The sequence below is a fragment of the Charadrius vociferus genome, unplaced genomic scaffold (assembly GCF_000708025.1).
Source record: "Charadrius vociferus isolate BGI_N301 unplaced genomic scaffold, ASM70802v2 scaffold398, whole genome shotgun sequence".
NCBI lineage: Eukaryota > Metazoa > Chordata > Aves > Charadriiformes > Charadriidae > Charadrius > Charadrius vociferus.
In genome coordinates, this window is record NW_009649571.1 from 1465187 (window position 1) to 1479633 (window position 14447).

At 57.2% G+C, this 14447-nt stretch overlaps 1 protein-coding gene across 2 annotated transcripts in view; it reads right to left on the reverse strand.

Annotated features, from left to right (window-relative positions):
- RGS3 (regulator of G-protein signaling 3) overlaps nt 1-14447 on the reverse strand; it is a 64508-nt gene that overhangs the window by 11339 nt on the left and 38722 nt on the right. The gene's annotated exons all lie outside the window — the stretch shown is intronic.

Sequence of the window (14447 nt, forward strand, 5' to 3'; positions counted from 1 at the left end):
CCTTCTCTGTGACCACCGGCTGCTTTTCCGCCAGGAGAGGACCCTGGGTGGCTCCCAGAGCTTCCCGGGACTCGGCTGGAGCTGGTGCCTCTGCAGCTGGAGGAGCATCACCTGCTGCTGCCTTCCTGTCCTCCGAGTGCATCTGCCCTGGCTTCTCAGTGTCCGTCTCCAGCATCTGCCCAGAAGAGAAGATAAAGAAGGATGAAGACAGAAACACCCCAAGTCTCTCACTAGCCACTTTCCTAGGGAGCCTTTCCACTCCCAACACCCCAACCACAAGGCTGGCACCAAATTGTACAACCCTAACAGTGCTCTGGTGGGTTGGGACAGCATTGTCCCCACGTCCCCAGGTGGTGGCAGGTTGCCCATCACTCCTACAGCACCCTGTCCTGGTCCTGATCCCTGAAGCACCAGGTTCTCCCATCAGCAGACAGCTGGTGGCTACAGGGCAGGAGTGGGATGGGGCCACCCAGGTCCTGCCTCCAGCACCCAGCAGCACCAGGGCAAACCGGGAGGGCTGGTGGCGGGTGGCTCATCCCGGCAGCACAGCCAGCGCAGACGGGCTTCACTGCAGCTGCAGACAGAGCTGGTAACATCATCCCTACCCCGATGGCTCCACCGTCCCCCTGGGAGCTGCTGGGGGTGCTCAGCCCTGCAGAGATCTTCCCAAGGTCGGCAGAGAAAACCAGCAGCTCTCGTCCGGCAGCTCTGGCCCCTCCTGCACCGTATTATTAAATGCAGAGGGGAAGCGCCGGGCTCTGCTCGTCTGCGGATTGCCCAGGCTCGGCCTGGCCGTGGCCACCAGCGGCTCAGCCTCCCTGACCCGCTGGCCCGGGCTGTAGGGCTCCCCACAGCTGCCCCACGCAGACGTGGCCCTGCAAAACCACAACCGCTGCTACCAGCCCCTTTCAGTTTTTTAAGCCTCCTTCGCTGGGTTTTGCCATCTTTCCTCTGCAGCTGGGAAAGGCCTTTCAAAGGCAAAAGCCAGGAGCAGCCCAAAGGAAAAACCCTCCAAGGTTTCTTCGTGACCAGGGGAAGCCTGCGACGAGCCCCTCCTGCCAGAGCCGGGTCCTCTCTTCCATGTGACTGTCCCTTTGCACAGAGCCTGTCTAAGCCAAAGGGGAAAATCCAGCTCAGCAGGGAAGAAAAACCAAAGCAGAGAAAAATCCTCCCTCCAGGAAGCAATTCCCACCTACGCACACCCTGTGGGGCTGGGACAGGGCGTTTTGTACAGGACCAGCCCCGGGTAGGAAGTCACTCAGAAAAAACGTCACTGTATCCCTAATTAATATCCGAGCATTTTCACAAGCCCGATGGCAACCAGAAAGCCAGAGTTAACAAAGCCACTACCCCTGTACAAATTAGGTTGACTTTAGCTTCAAAAAGAGCAGCAGCCCCGGGAATCAGCCCATCCAGCCTCACATCCCGTTGGGAAGAGGCACCCATGGAGTGGATGGAGGCTGTGTCCCCCCCGGTGGTCCGGGATCGTGCCAGGAAACCCCTGCAAGCCATCCCCTGGGACAGCCAACCTGCTGCTAAACACCTCCTCGCCCTGCAGAGCTGTTGCACGGGGATTATAATCCACTACAGGATGTCACCAGGGAGCTGTACGCAGAGGTCAGGCTGCAAAACCTGCTGTCATCCCCAGGGAATACCCCGGAGGTGTTTAAGCCCCGGCTTCGGCACAGAGGGGATGGCACAGAGGCCGTGCGGCACCCGGCAGCACCCGCCTGAGCTAACGGGTCCAAGAAGTGAGCCAGATTTCCAAAAAGATGCTCGCGTTCAGCTGCCTCCTGGGCAGCCCACAGGGGAGCCCACCCATGTCTGCCTGCGCCTTGTCCTTTTTTATCATGCCAGAAGGACCCACTTTACACTTCCGAGCGAGGAGAAGACTCGCTCTGTCCCCTTCCAGCCCAACTTGCCACAGGCAGCCACTTAGCATCACCTGAACTGCTCCAGTGAGTCCGAAGACTAAAATTTGGAGACCATCATGTCCTCAGCCCCATCTGCGATGTCTGCCCCGACCCCGAAACAGCCGGCTTCGGTGGGAAGCACAAAGCGAATGCTCAGTTTACCACATCCTCGGGGCTGTTTCACTCCCTCCATGGTAGTTTCTTGTAGAAAGGCAGCGTTTCCAGACTTGCCGTGCAAGGATGCCATTTGCACCAGCGTGTGTTTTAATGATGCTGTTTATGTCTTATTTGTATTGCAATCACTGTCATCATTATTTCATGAAATAATTAGAGGAAAAACCCACACAGCCCTCAATTGACTCCCTGCAAAGCCCTCCCCCTCCCCAACAGCTCCCTATCTGTCCAGTCCTTCTGCTTAATATTGCTGGTTGCCCACATCAGATAAGGCCCTAGGAGGAAATGAACAGGCTCCTTCAAAATGAGAGACATTTGGGGATTAAATTAAATCCCTGCGCTAATTCAATCAGAGACTCTGCTGCTCTTCAGTGGCACGGAGGATATGAGCAGGAGCCTCACCACCGAGCGAGGTTTCCATCTCGGGTTGAAAGCATCACCGGGGCTGTGAAATCCTGTCCTCGCAGAAAGGACCACGGCTGAGCTCTGCAAAACATCACCCGACGGTGGGGGGAAGACAGGGAAGGAAAGCGGCAGTAATGCCATCATGGTGAGCCAACAAGCCTGATCGTGGCTGGAGGCACTAAGAGCTTCACCAGCACGAAGCCAAGGGTCACCTTGCTGTGCAAAGCTGGTTTGGGCCAGCAAGGACAGGGATGCAACCAGGTTTCCTTCTCACCATCATTGTGGCCAAGAGGCTGCTGGAGGAGGCAGTACTGATGCCATCTGAACAGGGACGTGAAGGGGACATCTGTCCTTCCACCTCAAGGACTCATTCAAAACATCCCGTGGTCTCACTGCAGCATGGGTCCCTCTCCCTTGGCCAGCAGCAGTGGCTCAGGAGCCAGTGGCCAACATCTGGATTTCCACACCACCAACATCTGTGTCTTCTTGCTCTCAACGTCTGGGTGTCCCTATCCTCAATATGCAGGTTTCCCTGTTCTCAGCATCTGCATCTTCCCATCTGCAACATCTGGGTCTCCCTGTCCTGGTCTTCCTGGTACTGAGCCGGCAAGCTCTAGGGGCTTTACTACAACCTCCCCGGAGGACCTCGCACTTCACTGTTTCAGTTTCTATCTCAAACTAAGTGGCCAAGGCAAGCACGTCCCAAGAAGGGGAAGAGAAAGTAGAAGAGCAAGCTGCCTCCAAGCCCCAGGGCCGCTGTCAGGGGTGATTTTGGAGAAGGAGGATAATTGGTCTGAGATCAGAGCAACAACAATACAGTCTCTAATATCCATTTCCCCATTGAACAAGCCTCAACACACCCCAAAAAAGCCAAACGTTGCCCTGCCTGCTCCAGCATCCTCAGTCTCTGCACCTGTAACCCGCTGCCTGGACCCCCTCTGCCTTTGGACATCACTCACTGACTCAGAAGTTTTCTTGAAACCAAGACGGAGGAGTACTTTAAACCCTCCGCTCTTCGGTCTGTAATTTGATCAGTTTTTTCTGATTGCTGCTGCTCTGACGCCAGCAAAGCAAATTTCACTGAACAGATGTGGGTTTGTCAGCACGGCCTCGACTTCTCCAGCATTTCTTTAAATAACGTGCCCTTTCTGGTGGCCCACAGCCGGGACTTCCAGCTGGGAAAACACCGGCCACAGAGACAGCACAGCTGTGAGCTGAAGCCTGCAGTGGCCTTCCCCCAGTGCCGCCAGCTCTCATGCTGCCAGAAATGCCGTGATATGTGGCATTCCCTTAAATCCCCAGCTCTGGGAGGTCAGGGATTTTTTTTTGCAGCACTTAGCTTCTTATTTCAAAACCTCCACTCCTCGCAGTCATGGAGCCGCCATGGTTCAAGTAATGCCCGCACACAAGAAAACTGAATTCAGCCTTTCCTGGCTCCTGACACGGATGCGCAGGTTTTGCAACACGCATCTTTCTCCTGCAGTGATCCTGGGGAAGAGCAGGCTAAACACGCCTAGGAGAACTGCCCTGCACCCAGGCGGCTCCTCAGCCAAAATCAGGGATTGGCAAAGCAGGAAAGTCCCTGAAGGTAACAGACTGTTGGACATCAAGATGAGCAGAAGAGCAAAGGACGCCCACTCCAACAGTGCTCTCATCCCAGGAGGACTTAATGGACCTCCCGAGATATTGCCGGAGGGGCTACTGTAACAGGCTGTCATGGGTGCTTCCCATGGAGGAACCTCTCTGGCTCCTGCTGCCCTTAAATCTACCTTTGCCCAAAGGTGCCTCACCTGTCCCCAAAAGCATTTAACTCCATGGGAATGAGACCAAGTCCCTCTCCAGGGGGGTTTTGGGGAGGATGCAGCCAGCTTCACTGCTGGCAGTGCGTTCCCTGCGCGGAGGTAACATTCCTCCCCAGGGCAAATGGGATGCGGGGAAAAGAGCACCTACATCACCCAGGGAAACATCAACATTTCCAAAATAGGTTTTTTCCTAAAGTGGAAGAAAAAAAATACAATTTCAGTTCTTAGCATGGGAAAAACCATGCCCAGATCCATCAGATCAGAAACGTCTACCTGGCCCTGTGAAACACTACCAAAACCATTGATGATGAGCACCTCTAGACTTAAAAAGTGACCACTAAGAGCCAAATAATCACACGACTACAGGAAGCAGCACCTAATACACGGCACAGGGCTGAGAGGAAGAAAGCGAAGCCAGAAACACAAAGCAGAACTACCAAAACTTGAGAAAATTTTCATGGGAGTCATTTTGAAAGCGGTCACGAGGAGCGTCCCCTGAGCAGCTCCGCTCCCTGCCCTCCTTGAGCCGCAGTGGCCCTGCAGGGCCGGCCGGAGCCCAGGGCTCTGCACAGCAGGGGTTTCTACCCATTCCCTGCTTCATCACTGAACGGATGAATAATTGATACAGAGCAATTAGTGTAACAGCAAAAGCAAGTGCGGATGTACAAACCCAAACAGGAGGATCCAACAGTGTGCCGGGGCAGCGCAGTGAGGGTGGGTATATGCCTCCGGTGGGACACCTGTGGGGATGTGAACGTTCATACCACCCAAAAAACCCTGGGCTGGAAATGCCTCAGAGCCCTGGAAGGAGAAGTCCTCATCTATGGGAGGAAATGATCCTGTGGCGGCCGCCTGCGCTAATCCCATTACCCCATTACTGTCACCCCCAGTTGATTGCTCTGCAAAGAGGACCCGACCGGGGCATCGCCCAGCCCCGATGCTGCAGCAGCTGCACTCTGCGCCTCTCCCCAGAGCCACTCCGCTCCCTGCAGCCCGGCGGCCAGCAGTAATCAAGGCTTAATGGAGGGCAACAGCCGCAGCCATAGCAGAGGGTGTGCAGGAGAGAGCCCGGTCTGCAGGCGCAGCTTGCACCCCGCGTTTTGGGATCAGCTGCTGAAGGTATCAGCAAACAACCCGGGACAAAACTCCCCACATCACATGTACTTCAGCCGAGCAGCTGAGTTCACACAGAACTGCCACTGCCACAGCACCGAGCTGCCAGCCCCAAACCACAGCCGCCCCGGCAGTCCCGGCTCCAGACCCCAACATGTCCCCTGCCCGGTGCCCTCCATCCCCCCGAGGCTACGGGCACGCACACACCTCTGATTTCAGTGATAAGGGCTGAATTTGCTGGTTGGTCCCCAGTGCCAGTAAACAGAGAGTACCCAAAAGGCTGTAAAAGTCCCAGAGCAGAAAGCCCAGGTCGCTGGCACGCTGCAATGCCGCTCCCGCGGCGAGAGCCAGGCAACGCAGATGGCACAGCCGTATGCAGCCCAAATTTGCGAGGGAACCTCAAAAAGCCCCTGTCGCTACAAATGCTCCCTCCTTCCCTCCGACGCTGCTCATTACCGACCCTTCAAACCCAGCTCGGCGGCAAACAGAGCCGGGCAGGAGCCGTGGGTTCCCCAGGAGACAGCAGGGACCAGCGCAGGGGTGCAGCGGGACCAGTGCGGAGCAGACGCCTTCAATTTAAAAGGACATCAGCATTCCTGACAGCGCTGCGCCAGATCTGCAGCCGGATCCTGCCCAGGGAAGGGTACGGCCCCCAGGTTGCAATCTTTGAAAGCAAAACCTACCAAATCTGGGCTCCCAGTTGCATCTCAGCCGCACGGGCCGAGCAAGCGGCGTCTCCCTCCGGCAGCCCCGGCCCCGACGTGTGCCCGCAGCCGCGGCTCGGCAGACGCTGGCGCAGCGCTCGGCTCTGCCTCTGCTGTTATTAATGTCCGTGTCGAGCAGCAGCTGAAGCCGCCCCAGCCTCTCCCAGACACTGCTCCCTCATGCCCCTCGTGCTATTTACGGCTCTGCTGGCAATCCCTGGAGGCATCGGGGTGGACGACGGCCCTGCCTTGTGGAAGAGCTATGGATCACCCCTAAACCCGCCGCATTCGCTTTCGCAGCTCTCCCTCTCCTGCCCTGTCCTGCCCCCGGGCGACACCAATCCACAGACCGATTCCAGTGCTTCCCGCTACATGAAACTCTGCTGCAGATTCGCAGTTGGGTTTTTTCCCAAATTACTTTCTATGGAAAAGCGACAGCTCTGAAGCGAGAGCCGCTCTGCAGCACGGCACTTTGCCCTCTGCACTGCGATCCCCTGCGAGCGGCTCTGCCCAAACGGGCAGGGAGAGGAGAGAAACCAGGCAGGAGGGTGTATGGTCTCCATCCAGGGGACAGCCCATGCACGACCACTTGCCCCTTCTCTTCTCCTGCAAGGGCCAGTGCCCTCTCGTGACACCCACACACACTGGGCTGGGGACCCGACTGCCTTGGCTGGACGTTTCTCCTCCTGGCATTACACTTTTTGACCAAGACAGTCAAGTTGCCCTGATGGCTACGGAGAGACGACACAGTGGGGTACATGTGCACAGCCATTGTCACAACCATTTGCCGGTGGTTATCTGCACTGTGGCCACCGTTCGCTGATGCCACGGTGACCACCGGTGCTCAGCTCTCCTCCAGCATGCACTGCGGGCACACACGTGTCCCCCCACTCCCTGCCAGGTGCAGGCTCGTGGGTGCTCCTGGGATGGAGCAGGACAAATGTGGTGCCTCCCCTTCCTCGTGGGTAGCCACAGCTTGGCAGTGGTACAGGAAATGTAAAAGCTGCCTCACTCGGTCTCACTGGACACGGAGTTTTTGCCGGCGAGTTTTTGCCTGGTCTCTCCATGGGGTCTGTGGGACACTGGCACACAGCCCAGGGATGTCACCACACTGGGGTGCCCAGCTGCCCTGACGCTCAGAGCACCCCCAGCCCAGGGTCCCCGGCCCCTTTCAGCCAGGAAGAAACCCAGCCACCATCCAAACCTGCACACACCCGCCGTGCCATGTCCAGTGTTTTGGGGATACAGCTCCAGTTTGACCGAGCCGAGCACCTGCAGCCTCATCGACCCAGGTAACCGGCCCCCGCAGGGTGAGCACGGCGGGACCCGTGCCGGAGGCTACTGAGGTGATGTATGGGGCACAATTATCGTGGGAAAGGGGGAGGAAGGAGCAGATTCCATCATTGACATTCAGCCCACAACCCTCAAGACCCTTTCCCTGCTGGGGGTGACACGGTGCTGATCAGCTGGGGAACCTCTCCACAGCGCTATCTGCAGGGGCAGAGCGTTGTCCCTTGTGCAGGATGAGGGAGGTGACAGCAGGAGCCCGAACTGGTGCATTCAGCCACTGCAGAGCCATTGTGAAGGACCATCCCAACATCACTTACAACAGGACCATGAGGTCCGTGCTGGAAGCCGCTGCCACTACCAGCACAGATCACGGTAAGGAAACAACCTCCGAGAGAAGAGAACCTGGCAGACCAGCTCTCACTGTGACTGGCACCAACAGGGCCATGGCCAGAGCCACACACACAACCGAGGAATCCCAAATGGTACCAAAACCAACACTGGTGGCTCCAAAGCCAAATGCAACCCTCCCGCAATCATGCTGTCGAGCCTTGCCCAGCCACTCCATCAGGAAGGTGCCTGTCACAGGGCAGGATGCCTCACAGACGACCCCATGGGGGCAGGACGAAGCCATGCCTCTCAGTCCCACACCGCTCCAGGCACCACCACCCAGAGCCCCTCCCAGCATTTCAAACGCATCCTTTGGCTTTGCAAAAATACCAGGGTTGTAGCAACTTTTGCAAGGAGTTACTTGCACTTGGCTTCAGAGTCTGCCCAACCACGCGCCCACAGCCCCCCACACCACACTAGAAGGGAAAAGGGTCAGCAATTACCCAAAACAGGAGTGGTTTGGGGACAGGAGAGGAGCGCTCCAGCTGAGCAGATGGTGCCAGCCCTGCCTGGCACAGGCAGCGTCCCCCCTTCGCAGGTAGCACTGCGCCAAAGCACTTCCAGCGCCTTCATTAAATCACAGCAGCGCTGGCTTAAACCACTTAGTCTGTGCCTTTGACCACCCCGTGCAAATGATCTCAACACGGCTCAACCCCCCCGGGCTGCCGGCACCACTCCTGCCGGCACGCTCGCTCTTACCAGCCCTTCTGGGGATTCACGAGAAACAGACCTTCAAGGGTTTAAAAATGTCTCTGGCCGCAATGAAAGTGCCAGCAGCTGCTCGTGCCCCCGCTACACCACCGTGCCTTTCTGCTCGGGGGGGTGCTGGAAGGACCATCAGTGCCACTGGATGTGGCCGGGAGAACATCACACAGCGCCAGAGAAACAGGAGCTGGTGTTTGCTGGAGGGGAGACGTCTGCTTTCCTAATGGGTTTGGAGTCCAGCTAAGCAAACGAACAAATAAAGCCAGAGCTGCGGCTCTCAGCTGGTCCATCTGCTCCGCTGTCCCTCCCCGCTCGCTCCCAGCACACACGTGCCTTGGGACCCCGTGAGCTGGTGGCACTGGGTCCGAGTGAGTGGCTGTCCTGGGCTGGCAGCCCCCAGCACCTCCATGCCACCTGGGCCAGCATCAAGAACCATCAGGGCTGGAACCCAAGCTTGATGCAGCCAGGGCTTGGTGCTGGGGGAGACGCTAAAAAGCCCAGTAGCCCAACCCAGCATCCCATCCAGCCCCACGCGAACGGCCAGGCAAATCCCAGCCCCCCCCAAGGCTTTGCGCTGCGTCCCTGCCCTTAGGGCTGGAAGCCAACTGCTGTGCAAGAAGGGAATGACGAGGGGAAAGATGAGCCCCAGGATCCCTCAGCGCTCACCCAAGCTCACCTGCACTGCAGGGAATTAACAGTCAGCATAACAGTGTCCTTAAACTCATAAAGGGACATTTAGGACATGGTTTGAAGCCTCACAGGGAGCTGTAAAATCCCCCCATCGATGCCCTGGTTGCATGTGGGGCTTGTTCCCATGGATGAGGGCTAAAAAAACAGTAAGAACATGGCTCAGGATGGATCAACCTGGGGTAGCTCCAACTGCATCTATTTCTTTTATGTTCACAGTCTGCTTCACACCTACTGCTACCTCTTCGACTCCTGTCTCAGCTGAATTAGAGTCAACACACTGCCCTTCTCTTGGCCCACCAGTTGCCAAGGGTGAGATCCACGTGTCACCGTGCATCGAGGTCATCAATGTGGATTCAAGGGTCCCATTTGCTGTGATGGCACCGGGACCTATGGCAGGGACCGGGACCTCCAGATATTTAAGTGAACGGAGCTGAACCAGTGCCTGACTCACAGGGGGACAGCGCCTCCAGTCCTGCAGCCTCCGAACCCACAGCATTACTGAATCGGCCTTTGGCCCTCCTCAGTAAGGAGTTTTTCCAGCCCAGGGCGGGCTGTGCTCTCTGGCGTGGAACAACACAATTATTTGCTTTACTTTTGTAACCTGGATGGTAGGTTCTGCCAGCTGATGCTTTAACCCTTATTGTGGCAGAACAAACCTCAGGGTTTTCTCCTCTGTTGGAGCACTCTGACAGCAGGAGGGAGATGCTGGGCGGGTGTGTGGCCGGGATCGGCTGGCCCTCCGGGTGCTGCTGTGATGTGCTGAGCCCTGCCTGGCCTCTCACATCGGCATCATGGAAGAAAAGCAGGCTCTGATGAAGCTCCAGGTTTCCCGCACCCTTGGCCGTGCCCTGCCTGACCTGCCCCACAGCAGCAGGTGAGAAGGACCCTCTGGAGCAGAGCCGGCACAGACTGGGCAGCAGGTTCCCAGCCCAAAATGGAAGAACTTTGGGCCAAAAACAGAGCGAGAAGGTGCAAATTCCACCCCTCCTCCCCCATCAAACAGCCATTTGTGCTCTGACTACACTCCTGCTGAGCAAAGCACCCCATGAATGGATGAGAGAGAGAGAGGTTCACCCCACTCATCACCAACCCAAGTGCTTGTCATGGCCAGCCCAACGCCAGCGGCCCCACGGCTGTGCCAGCTCAAGGGTGTTCGTGGCCACCATCCAAATGGGAGATGACCCAGTGTAAAGAGAAAGGGTGTTGCTGAAGGCAGCGAGGTGTTGGGGAACAGGAGATGGGTGCACAGCCAGGCGGGTGCCTGGGGGCCCCCAGGGCGCTTGGGGCGATGAAGAGGAGGCAGGGCAGGGGACAGGAGAGGGGTCACCCACGCTCACCCTTCCCCACGCTGGGGCCGGCGCACGGGGCAGCGCAGCCGCCCCTCCACCACGGCAGCCCTCCGCCGAGCCCTCCCCGGCCCTGGTTTCAATCATCCCTCGATTACACGCTGTTTGCTCTTGTCGACAGCACATTTACTTGCACTTGTCAAGCATGCTGTAAATAGTGAGAGAAACAGCCCTGCCCTTCCTGAGCAGAGGAACAGCCAGGAAGGGCCGGTCAGTCCCCCCCTGGCCACGCACCTGCCGGCGGCTCATTCCCAGCACCGGAGCCAGCGCTGCCAGGAAGGGCCAGGGCACAGCATCGGTCCATGCCTGCTTGCACCGTCAGCAGGAGAGATACTGGCGGCCAGGCCTTGAAAAGTGCTGAGGATCCACCACCTCCCATGGGAAACAAGGGGAGCGCCCGTCCTGGACTCTCACAGCCCAAAGTCCACACCACAAAGTGTCCGTAATTATTTAGCTTAAAGACAATCTACATTTTTCAGAGACAGCCAGCCATCATCTCCGAGGTAATCTCAGGTCACGGAGTCAGAAGGATGAGTAATCAGCCGTTCTGAGTGTGGAAGACACAAAGAAACAAGCAGTGAGAATCATATGGTCGTAGCAGGTTCGTTATAAGCAGGGTGTTGTGCCACTAATCTTTTCCCCGGCAGCCGAGCCCTGGCACCTCGTCCTTGCCCCTGCTCTGCAGTTTGCCATCTCTTCAATAGTGCTAATGCAATTCATCGCTGGGCCAGGCAGGAAAAAAGGCCAGTGCAACAATTCAAGGTTAAGAACAGCACCGTGCTTTGCGCAGATGGTCATTATTCGGCCCGAGGAGGCAGCCTCGCTAACTCGATTAATTCATAAAGCCGCTCCCGCTATAATCACATTGCCGCTGCTGTGGTTCTTCACCAGACCCAGCCCACCTCCAGGCTCCACGCCTCCCCGTTTGGGGATGTTTGTCGCTGACCTGGGTCACCCTGGTGATGTGTTTTACAGATCCTTGCTCAGCACAGCCTTGCTTGGGGGCCGGGAGCAGCCTCCCGGGGCAGACCTGGACCTACGGATGAGAGCGGGGAAGGCTCTGCAAGTGGAGGAAAATACCTGGAGAACAACTCCTGTGACCTGCTGCAGCAGGCAGGACAGGTTCATCGCTTGGTGAAGTTCAGCCACCAGAGCCCCACTTCCACCATTTCTCCTGGACACCAGGGCTGGAGAGCCGGACCACACCAACAGCCACGGTTGTCCCTGGAGCTCCTCCTGCACTGACTCTGGCAGGAAAAGCCCATCGGGAACATGGCTGAACCATCACAGCTGTATCCCTCATGGCTTTTTCTTCCTACATCTCCAGAAGTGAATGCTCCATGCACCATATGCTCGTGTCTCCCAGAAACGAGCAGCTGTGCCCTAAAACCAGCTGCTCTGAAAGCCACAGCCATGCCGACACAGACCCCATCCAGGGTGCATCTTCCAGGCTTGACACTGTCTTCCCAGGACACGTTCCTGGAGGTGGTGACAGCTCTGCAGAGCCATGTCCCTGAGCCAGAGGGACCTTCCTGCCCATAGTGCTGCTGTACCCAGGCATGGCTCAGGGGGCCTTGAAAAACAAGAGGTACCATCCCAAAGCCCAAACTTTATCTGATTTCTCACAACTCCAAGAAGTGGGCACCGTGCAACTTTCCTCCACCAGTTTGGCCAGTCCAGCCCCTCCTTTCCATATGTGCCCATCCTGCTGGGGATCCTCTGCCCCATTGTGACTGTCTGTTTGGGGAAGGACTCAGGGACAGCATTAACACGTTGAAGGGAGAGCAGTTCCCAGCTTGCACGCTGACGCGGTAGCCACAGAGGCTGCTGAGGAACCACTCTCTGCCCAGACAGTGTCCCTTTCTCAGGCTCCAGTGCACAGCTGGCACATGGCGCATCTCTGCCTGGCACCGCGGCTGTGCTGGCCCTTTGCTCCCATCACATCACCCCCCGCCAGGCTCCGGCTGAAGTGAGATGAGCTGCCTCTTGCCAAGCTGGAGCAGTTTTGAAGGCTTTGCAAATCAGATTCCCATTTGGAGCAGAAATCAGCCATGCCAAGGCTGATATTTCCAGCTTAATTTGTCTGTTCACAGAGCACAGACACTCTTCTGTTTCCTTAAATAGCCCTGGTATCAAATGACTTGTAAGCAACAAACAAAGCTAATGGGTCACTTCTCCCTTGCAAAAAGTGACTGATTTTCCCAGCTACTGTCTCCCGCTGCACCGGCATCCCCGGAGACGTCTACCCCGATGCACCAGCTGTGGTGCAGACTGGTCACAGCAGCCCCCGCTGCAGCTCGCCCGTGCTGGCTCTGAGCTTCTGCCCACAGCCCGGCGCCGAGCCTGCGCACCCACCAAGCCAGGAGCACCCACCCCAGGAGCACCCTTTTGGCTACTAAGGCACAGAAAAGCCTTAAAATGGTTTGTGTTGTCTTCTAGAGAATTTCTCACCTGTTCAGCAGCCAGGCTCCTTCTGTAACGCGGGGAGCAGACACTCTCCAGGGCTTTGCCCGGAGCCACAAGGCTCATAAGTCTAGCAGAGAGCCAAAATCCCCCACCCTGCCACGAACACGGTCCGGGGTGGGGAGGGCAAACAGCCGTATCACCCAAAAACCCAAGCAGTCCCAGACCACGTGTCATGATGGAGAGTGGCCAAGATGCCCCCTATTAGGCTCTATTTGAGATGCTCAGATTTGAGCATGTCCCTGCACAGCTTCATCCTGGAGGATGCCCCAGCCCATGGCTGGATTGCACCCTGCTGAGCGCAGAGCCGTGCCGAGCCCCGGCAGCAGCCCCACAGCACGCACCCCCCTGTACCGAGCCGCCTGGGACCTCCTGCCCAGGCATTGCCTCGCACCAGTGAGATGCATCGCAGGAGCACCAGAGACACAGCAGATTCTTGTCACCTCATTGAATTATCTGCCCTGGGCTATCTGCATTTCTAGAGGTTTGGTCGGTAACTAGGTTCTCAGGCTCTGTATGTTGTTGCTATTTTAGTACGTCTGAAACGTGCAGGAAAAGGAATCCGGAGGCTCTGTCTCCTGCGGAGATGTTTGCGCTGACCCAGTTTGGGACACCACAGAGCAAAAGCCGTGTCGCTCTGCCTCCGGAGCTGGGCAGCAGCGCAGCCGCCTGCTCCTGCTTTTCCCACATGTACAAGTGAGAGAGAGTCATCTCTCTTCGAGCCAGACTGGACCATGCACCAAGGCTGTATCCACACATCGACGTGGGGCAGGAGCTGCTCCACCACCACGCACCAGCTCAGGGGAGATATCTGGGCGGTTTTACCCCCAAGATCCACATGTGCCTCACTTAAAGCTCTTTACACACTCAGCAGAGCGTGGTTCTCTCTTAACCCAGAGCAGACCCACCAACAGTCTGAGTCCTCAGGGGGACAAGATGACTCCAGCACAGATGGCCACTGTCCCAAACAACTCCGTGGTGGCAGCCCCAGCCCCAAAGCCAGGCAGACAGGAGGTGTTCACCACTTCCACGCAGGGCAGGCGTGCCCGACAGTGCTTCACACCCGCTCCATGCTCACATCTCACTTTCCAGCGCTGCCGAAACAGCACTCTCAGGCCAGGCTGGAGCTCTTCAGTGTGGGAAAAGTGCTGGTGCTGCCTCGCTAGGTATGAAAAACAACACTCATCAAATGACCTCTCTGTGCTTTGAGGCCATCTGTGGGGTCCAGATCAAACACTTGAGCCCATCTGAGTGCTCAGAAAGGGCAATTCTCTGTACTACTGCTCCCATGACCTCAGCCTTTTAATCAGGACCCAGAGATCACGGCCTGAAGCTCTCCCTCTGCATTCAGCCCTGCCCGAGAGCCGAGCCCCACGGAAGGCTGTCCAGCAGGTTGCGTGGCCTCAGCTGTCCAAATACAGATGCTGGGAGGTGGCAGCAGCAGCCTGCTCCCCG